Genomic DNA, 9,694 nt, shown 5'->3' with positions numbered 1-9,694 from the left:
GTGTGTGTGTGTGTGTGTGTGTGTGTGTGTGTGTGTGTGTGTGTGTGTGCGTGCGTGCGTGCGTGCGTGTGGCAGTAGTAGTAGTGAAGAGACTGGCTCCATGTGCCCTATAGTGTACTGTCGCGTCATTGACTATAATTAAATGTGACGACTGCATATTACGAAATCAATTCTCTATGTGTAATTTAATTACGCGATTAAACTAATCATGCAACTTTAATTAAGAAATCAATTCTCTATGTGTAATTTAATTACGCGATTAAACTAATCATGCAACTTTAATTAACTAGGAAGTCGGGGCACCACGGAAAAAGGTTGTTTATAGAGTGTCAATTTCCGAATATAACTCTTCAGATATTTTCATATCTTATCAAAACAGTCGCATATTAATGAATTTTACCTCATCAGTCTCATTATTGAACGTCACAAACCCTTGGATATCTGCATGAACCCTAGCATAGAATCATGAATCAGCTATATACAAATTGTCTTAATTATTTTTTACTAACTAACTTAATCAATCACAGAATTACATAAACACACACACACACAGGTCATACATTGGTTACTATCATGATAGGAAAGTCCCTAGTAGGCTAAGTTGATATGACGGCTTGGTAGACAAAGGAAATGGGTGGGGTAGTTCAAGAGTGGATTCACTACATACATAGAAATTGCTAATATTTTGATCATGAACAACCGCTCATTCGAAAATAAATTGCAATTGTCTGCCTTTGTTGTCCCTCTCTGCGATTGCCAATCTGTCTGCTGTATAGTCCGTCGACAGAGAGCCTCTGGTTTGTCCACCAGAGATCAAAGTCATAGGTTGTTAGAATGGATACTTCAGAGTACCATTCGGAAATTTTCTTCGATCGGAAGCGTTTACCAGACTAAAGTATTTAAACAGCTGCAGTCTGAATAATGGTCTTTAGTTCATAGATTTCTTAGCCATTTCAACGTGGGGACCTCGTCCTTGCGTTTTTGACTTTTGTAGAGTTGCCAACCATTTCAACATGTAGCTACCACTTCATGTTTTCTGATCTTCTTAACCATTCCAGACGTCCGGCTTACCGTGGGTCTCTTTGGCACAAAATGTACATTTTGTCACGGGTGGTTTTATACTCTGTGGAAGAAGGGGCGTTCCATGAAGCCAATATAAATGTCTGTACTCACGGGGGCGTGGCCACTGACGTTAAATGAAAATCCATACTCTCATTTAGAAGGCTAACATCACATTTAATCTTTTCACAAATAGTTTCTTATGTAATCATATAAGTTTCACAACATTTAGATGTAAACCCCAAAATTGAGAAGTGTGCACAACCAGAGACACAGTAATGTGTGTTTCCTGTCCTTCATGAGATCAGCAAATGAAACACACTCGACATGACTGTCCCTTAAGTGTCCAAGGACCACTCCCACATTCTCAAAAATTATTCAAACTTTTGATGTCCAAGTGTCTCTCTGTGTTCCACAGTTTACATTCCAACTCGAACACTACAGAACATAGGGGCAGCGTATTTTACAACCGCCATAAAACAGCCGACTTCCCGCTCTGCCCCTCTACAGAGAGAGCACGCTGTAGAGCGGACCCACTGTAACCTGATCCTTCCTTTACGGTTTTTACTTTTAATTACCGTTTATATTTTTTATTTTTCCCTCACTCAACTTTTTGGGGGGGCATTTTGTTACTAACCTTACTTTGCTACCTGACAACTTTACGGTTTTTACTTTTTAATTACGTTTATATTTTTAGTTGTTCCCTCACTCAACTTTTTTTCATTCAACTTTTTCACTCCGGACGCTTTATCTGGACATGGTTCGTCAGGACCTCCACCAGCCGAAGCTAAGTAGTAACATTAACATGATGCCTTCTAATTGCAGTCGCTGTCCTCATAATATACAGGAGAACGATCGCATTACGGCAAGGATAGCTGTGCTGCAAGCCCAGCTTCAGACGTAATCATTAGGCAAGGGTAATTTCAGTGTAGGAAAGGATGAAACAGCGTCTGTGCCACCAGTAAGTACAGATAGTAGTATAAATCCCCTTGCACAGTCCCCGCAGCCGGACAACTTTCTCATGGCTTCTGGAGGGAAATGCTGTAGGAATCCTCAACCGGGGTTGCTCATTCAGCAGACAGAAACGTTCAACCGGTTCTCCCCATTAAGCGGTGAGTCGGAGTCAGAGGCCGAGCCTTCTCTGGTCTCTACTCCTCCCGTTACGGGGTCTGAGACGCCAAAGACTCCCACCATTAGCTCTGACAAATTGAAAACCCTAGTCATTGGCGACTCCATTACCCTCAGTATTAGACTTAAAACAAATCATCCAGCGATCATACACTGTTTACCAGGGGGCAGGGCTACCGACGTTAAGACTAATCTGAAGATGGTGCTGGCTAAAGCTAAAACTGGCGAGTGTAGAGAGTATAGGGATATTGTTATCCACGTCGGCACCAACGATGTTAGGAGGAAACAGTCAGAGGTCACGAAGCGCAACATAGCTTCAGCGTGTAAATCAGCTAGTGTCTGGCCCCCTCCCAGTTAGGGGGAGTGATGAGCTCTACAGCAGTCTCACAACTCAATCGCTGGTTGAAAACTGTTTTCTGCCCCTCCCAAAAGATAGAATTTGTAGATAATTGGCCCTCTTTCTGGGACTCACCCACAAACAGGACCAAGCCTGGCCTGTTGAGGTGTGACGGACTCCATCCTAGCTGGAGGGGTGCTCTCATCTTATCTATGATCATAGACAGGGCTCTAACTCCCCTAGCTCCACAATGAAATAGGGTGCAGGCCAGGCAGCAGGCTGTTAGCCAGCCTGCCAGCTTAGTGGAGTCTGCCACTAGCACAGTCAGTGTAGTCAGCTCAGCTATCCCCATTGAGACTGTGTCTGTGCCTCGACCTAGGTTGGGCAAAACTAAACATGGCGGTGTTCGCCTTAGCAATCTCACTAGAATAAAGACCTCCTCCATTCCTGTCATTATTGAAAGAGATTGTGATACCTCACATCTCAAAATAGGGCTACTTAATGTTAGATCCCTCACTTCCAAGGCAGTTATAGTCAATGAACTAATACATTAATATTCACATGGAAAAGTCCACAGACCCACTCCAAAAGGCTTTCGGAGCCATCATCGACTCAGTGGGTTTTGTCCAACATGTCTCCGGACCTACTCACTGATTTGGCCCACTTCAGTCATACTCTGGACCTAGTTTGTCCCATGGAATAAATGTTGTCGATCTTAATGTTTTTCTTCATAATCCTGGACTATCGGACCACCATTTTATTACATTTGCAATCGCATCAAATAATCTGCTCAGACCCCAAGCAAGGATCATCAAAAGTCGTGCTATAAATTCTCAGACAACCCAAAGATTCCTTGATGCCCTTCCAGACTCCCTCTGCCTACCCAAGGATGTCGGAGGACGAAAATCAGTTAACCACCTAACTGAGGAACTCACCCCTAAAAACTAAAAACATTTGTCATAAGAAACTAGCTCCCTGGTATACAGAAAATAAACGAGCTCAGAAGCAAGCTTCCAGAAAATTGGAACAGAAATGGCGCCACACCAAACTGGAAGTATTCCGACTAGCTTGGAAAGACAGTACCGTGCAGTATCGAAGAGCCCTCACTGCTGCTCGATCATCCTACTTTTCCAACTTAATTGAGGAAAATAAGAACAATCCAAAATGTATTTTTGATACTGTCGCAAAGCTAACTTAAAAGCAGCATTCCCCAAGATAGAATGGCTTTCACTTCAGCAGTAATAAATTCATGAACTTCTTTGGGGAAAAGATCATGATCATTAGAAAGCAAATTACGGACTCCTCTTTAAATCTGCGTATTCCTCCAAAGCTCAGTTGTCCTGAGTCTGCACAACTCTGCCAGGACCTAGGATCAAGGGAGACACTAAAGTGTTTTAGTACTATATCTCTTGACACAATGACGAAAATAATCATGGCCTCTAAACCTTCAAGCTGCATACTGGACCCTATTCCAACTAAACTACTGAAATAGCTGCTTCCTGTGCTTGGCCCTCCTATGTTGCACATAATAAACGGCTCTCTATCCACCGGATGTGTACCAAACTCACTAAAAGTGGCAGTAATAAAACCTCTCTTGAAAAAGCTAAACCTTGACCCAGAAAATATAAAAAAACTATCGGCCTATATCGAATCTCCCATTCCTCTCAAAAACTTTAGAAAAAGCTGCCTTCCTGAAGACAAACAATGTATACGAAATGCTTCAGTATGGTTTTAGACCCCATCATAGCACTGAGACTGCACTTGTGAAGGTGGTAAATGACCTTTCAATGGCGTCAGACCGAGGCTCTGCATCTGTCCTCGTGCTCCTAGACCTTAGTGCTGCTTTTGATACCATCGATCACTACATTCTTTTGGAGAGATTGGAAACCCAAATTGGTCTACACGGACAAGTTCTTTTCCATCTACGTAACATTGCAAAAATCAGAAATTTTCTGTACAAAAATGATGCAGAAAAATGTATCCATGCTTTTGTTACTTCTAGATTAGACTACTGCAATGCTCTACTTTCCGGCTACCAGGATAAAGCACTAAATAAACTTCAGTTAGTGCTAAATACGGCTGCTAGAATCCTGACTAGAACCAAAACATTTGATCATATTACTCCAGTGCTAGCCTCCCTACACTGGCTTCCTGTTAAGGCAAGGGCTGATTTCAAGGTTTTACTGCTAACCTACAAAGCATTACATGGGCTTGCTCCTACCTATCTCTCCGATTTGGTCCTGCCGTACATACCTACACGTACGCTACGGTCACAAGACGCAGGCCTCCTAATTGTCCCTAGAATTTCTAAGCAAACAGCTGGAGGCAGGGCTTCTCATACAGCGCTCCATTTTTATGGAATGGTCTGCCTACCCATGTGAGAGATGCAGACTCGGTCTCAACCTTTAAGTCTTAATTGAAGACTCATCTCTTCAGTAGGTCCTATGATTGAGTGTAGTCTGGCCCAGGAGTGTGAAGGTGAACAGAAAGGCACTGCAGCAACGAACCACCCTTGCTGTCTCTGCCTGGCCGGTTCCCCTCTCTCCACTGGAATTCTCTGCCTCTAACCCTATTACAGGGGCTGAGTCACTGGCTTACTGGTGCTCTTCCATGCCGTCTCTAGGAGGGGTGCATCACTTGAGTGCGTTGAGTCACTGACATGGTCTTCCTGTCGGTTGGGTGCCCCCCCCCCCCCCCCCCCTTGGTTGTGCCGTGGCGGAGATCTTTGTGGGCTATACTCAACCTTGTCTCAGGATGGTAAGCTGGTGGTTGAAGATATCCCTCTAGTGGTGTGGGGGCTGTGCTTTGGCAAAGTGGGTGGGGTTATATCATGCCTGTTTGGCCCTGTCCGGGGGTATCATCGGATGGGGCCACAGTGTCTCATGACCGCTCCTGTCTCAGCCTCCAGTATTTATGCTGCAGTAGTTTATGTGTCGGGGGCTAGGGTCAGTCTGTTATATCTGGAGTATTTATCCTGTCTTATTCGGTGTACCTGTGTGAATTTACGTATGCTCTCTCTAATTCTCCCTTTCTCTCTTTCTTTTCTCTCTCGGCGAACCTGAGCCTAGGACCATGCCTCAGGACTACCTGGCATGATGACTCCTTGCTGTCCCCAGTCCACCTGGCCATGCTGCTGCTCCAGTTTCAACTCTTCTGCCTGAGGCTATGGAACCCTGACCTGTTCACCGGACGTGCTACCTGTCCCAGACCTGCTGTTTTCAACTCTCTAGAGACAGCAGGAGAGGTAGAGATACTCTCAATGATCGGCTATGAAAAGTCAACTGACATTTACTCCTGAGTGCTGAACCTGTTGCACCCTCGACAACTACTGTGATTATTATGATTTGACCATAATGGTCATTTATGAACATTTGAACATCTTGGCCATGTTCTGTTATAATCTCCACCCGGCACAGCCAGAAGAGGACTGGCCACCCCTCATAGCCTGGTTCCTCTCTAGGTTTCTTCCTAGGTTTTGGCCTTTCTAGGGAGTTTTTCCTAGCCACCGTGCTTCTACACCTGCATTGCTTGCTGTTTGGTGTTTTAGGCTGGGTTTCTGTACAGCTCTTTGAGATATCAGCTGATCTAAGAAGGGCTATATAAATACCTTTGATTTGATTTGATCACAGGTGAGTTATGACAGTACTCTCAGTAAAGACACTAAACTACCTAAACTAGCTCACTGATCCAATGCAGCCATTTTTATCTCAATATCAAATAATTTCAAGTTAACAATTAAATACTTTACTGTGATTGTTTTCCATTAAAATAGTCAAAAAGAAACAAAAATATATTCTTAGCAAAAGGCAATTTCTCAAGCAAGAATTTTGCTAAGACTGTCTGGGAGGGGTCTGAGTGGGGAGGGGAAAATTGAAAACTTGCTGTAATTGGCAGAGAGGTTTAGAACTCACTTTTTTGTTGGTTTGTTAACTCACTACTTACTGTATGGGGATGCACCATGGAAGGCCTAAACATCTTTTCAAACAGCTCTTACACTGAAAGGGCATTATCATAATTTTCACAATTTTACAGTATTATTCCAACCTCATAGTGTGAAAATATATATAAATCACGTTTTTGACTGTACTGGGCCTTTAATGGAGATCCTGTATCCATTATATCGATCAATGATGGATCTTGATCTTGATTCCAAGATGTCGTAGCAGTCAGACGTGTGTTTTTATCCCTTCCTGTCCCGTGTAAACATTGTTTTTTCTTGTTTTTTTACCGTATATATTTTAATTTCACTTTACATCTACGGTCTGAATATACTCTCCTGCAACCCACCTCACCCAATGTGGTACGGATCTGCTATTTTTATACTTAAGAACCAGAACCCACATCAAAAGCTAGCCAGGTAACTGGCTACTAGCTAGCCGTGGTCCGCTAGCTGTTGTCGTGTCTTTGACTATGCCAGATTAATTGCTATGACATGCTATTCTATAAAATAATTTCTGCGTAATTAATATTACCTGATTGAACTAATCATGTAAATATTAATTAACTAGAGAGGGACACCACGAAATAATATTTATAGAGCTGTTATCTTCCGAATAAACTCTTAAAGATTTAGTAATATTTTACTAAATAGCAGTCACATTAATCGTCATTTTATTCAGTCTCATCTGAAAGTGGTAAATCCTTTGTTATCTGCAAGAATCCTGGCTAACAAGTTGAATCAGCAATACAAAATTGGGTTTAATTATTTATTTACTAAATACCTAACTAATCACACAGAAACACACATACACAATTAAATCATAACTTGATTACAAAGTACGTCATACAGTCCTTGTCTACATGAACTGTATATGCATGTAAACAGGGGACTAAAGATATTCAACAAAGGGATAATATGAGCAGATCGCGTGTCTAATTGGGGATGCATATGTGTATACGAAGATAATCTGGTACGGACAGTCATGGTAGTGCTATCGGGCTATTCTAATGAATGTCCAAGCCATCAAGTGCATTTGCGGATAAGGAAAGTAATCAACTTGGACATCAATGTGGCTCGGTTGGGTGAGTAGTTAGCTAGACATTGGTCCAATGTAGGCCTAATAAAACGCTATATATGTGTTTCGGCTATGTAATGTCTGAATCACTGATTTAAAAAATCGGAAATATTGGCTGTATTCACAGATCTTTGTCTTTCATTTGCTATACACCATATATTTTTCTGAAATGTTTTATGATGAGTAATTAGGTAGTTGACGTTGGTGTCTGTATTTACTCTGGCTACTCCCGTGCTATTTCTGACTGTAGCTATGATGGTAGCAGTAATGTAAAACTGATTTATAGCTCAAATATGCACATTTTTCGAACAAAACATAGATTTATTGTGTAACATGTTATAGGACTGTCATCTGAGGAAGTTGTTTCTAGGTTTGTTTGGTTGGATCTTGGTTAGTTAGGTTGGCTTTGTGCATGCTACCTGTGCTGTGAAAAATGTCTGTCCTCTTTTGTATTTGGTGGTGAACTAACATAAATATACGTGGTGTTTTCGCTGTAAACATTTAAAAAATCGGACACGTTGGCTGGATTCACAAGATGTTTATCTTTCAAATGCTGTATTGGACTTGTTAATGTGTGAAAGTTAAATATTTAAAAAAAATAGATTTTGAATTTCGCGCTCTGCACTTGAGCTGGATGTTGTCATAAGTGTACCGACCTCGGGCTTGCAGCCCTAACAGGTTTTAAGTACCACCGCATATGTTCAGTTGGTCGGATTACCAGAATATAGTTCATTCCCCCCACTTTCTGATGTCCCCAAAATCTCTATGTTAACCAAGGGTTTTCTTATGTCACATCAGTGGGAAGAGGAACGGGGGAGGGGGAAAGAGGTACAGTGGGCGCAAAAAAGTATTTAGTCAGCCACCAATTGTGCAAAATCTCCCACTTAAAAAGATGAGAGAGGCCTGTAATTTTCATCATAGGTACACTTCAACTGACAGACAAAATGAGAAAAAAAATTCCAGAAAATCACATTGTAGGATTTTTAATTAATTAATTTGCAAATTATGGTGGAAAATAAGTATTTGGTCAATAACAAAAGTTTATCTCAATACTTTGTTATATACCCTTTGTTGGCAATGACAGAGGTCAAACGTTTTCTGTAAGTCTTCCAAGGTTTCACACACTGTTGCTGGTATTTTGGCCCATCCTATGCAGATCTCCTCTAGAGTAGTGATGTTTTGGGGCTGTTGCTGGGCAACACGGACTTTCAACTCCCTCCAAAGATTTTCTATGGGGTTGAGATCTGGAGACTGGCTAGGCCACTCCCAGGACCTTGAAATGCTTCTTACGAAGCCACTCCTTCGTTGCCCGGGCGTGTGTTTGGGATCATTGTCATGCTGAAAGACCCAGCCACGTTTCATCTTCAATGCCTTGCTGATGGAAGGAGGTTTTCACTCAAAACCTCACGATACATGGCCCCATTCATTCTTTCCTTTACACGGATCAGTTGTCCTGGTCCCTTTGCAGAAAAACAGCCCAAAGCATGATGTTTCCACCCCATGCTTCACAGTAGGTATGGTGTTCTTTGGATGCACTCTTTATTCTTTGTCCTCCAAACACGACGAGTTGAGTTTTTACCAAAAAGTTATATTTTGGTTTCATCTGACCATATGACATTCTCCCAATCTTCTTCTGGATCATCCATGCTCTCTAGCAAACTTCAGACGGGCCTGGACATGTACTGGCTTAGCAGGGGACACGTTTGGCACTGCAGATTTGAGTCCCTGGCGGCGTAGTGTGTTACTGATGGTAGGCTTTGTTACTTGGTCCCAGCTCTCTGCAGGTCATTCACTAGGTCCCCCGTGTGGTTCTGGGATTTTTGCTCACCGTTCTTGTGATCATTTTGACCCCACTGGGTGAGATCTTCCCCCAGATCGAGGGAAATTATCAGTGGTCTTGTATGTCTTCCATTTCCTAATAATTGCTCCCACAGTTGATTTCTTCAAACCAAGCTGCTTACCTATTGCAGATTCAGTCTTCCAGCCTGGTGCAGGTCTACAATTTTGTTTCTGGTGTCCTTTGACAGCTCTTTGGTCTTGGCCATAGTGGAGTTTGGAGTGTGACTGTTTGAGGTTGTGGACAGGTGTCTTTTATACTGATAACAAGTTCAAACAGGTGCCATTAATACAGGTAACGAGTGGAGGACAGAGGAGC

This window comes from Salvelinus sp. IW2-2015, linkage group LG31, assembly GCF_002910315.2.
Source record: "Salvelinus sp. IW2-2015 linkage group LG31, ASM291031v2, whole genome shotgun sequence".
Classification (NCBI taxonomy): domain Eukaryota; kingdom Metazoa; phylum Chordata; class Actinopteri; order Salmoniformes; family Salmonidae; genus Salvelinus; species Salvelinus sp. IW2-2015.
This window is presented reverse-complemented; position numbering follows the sequence as displayed.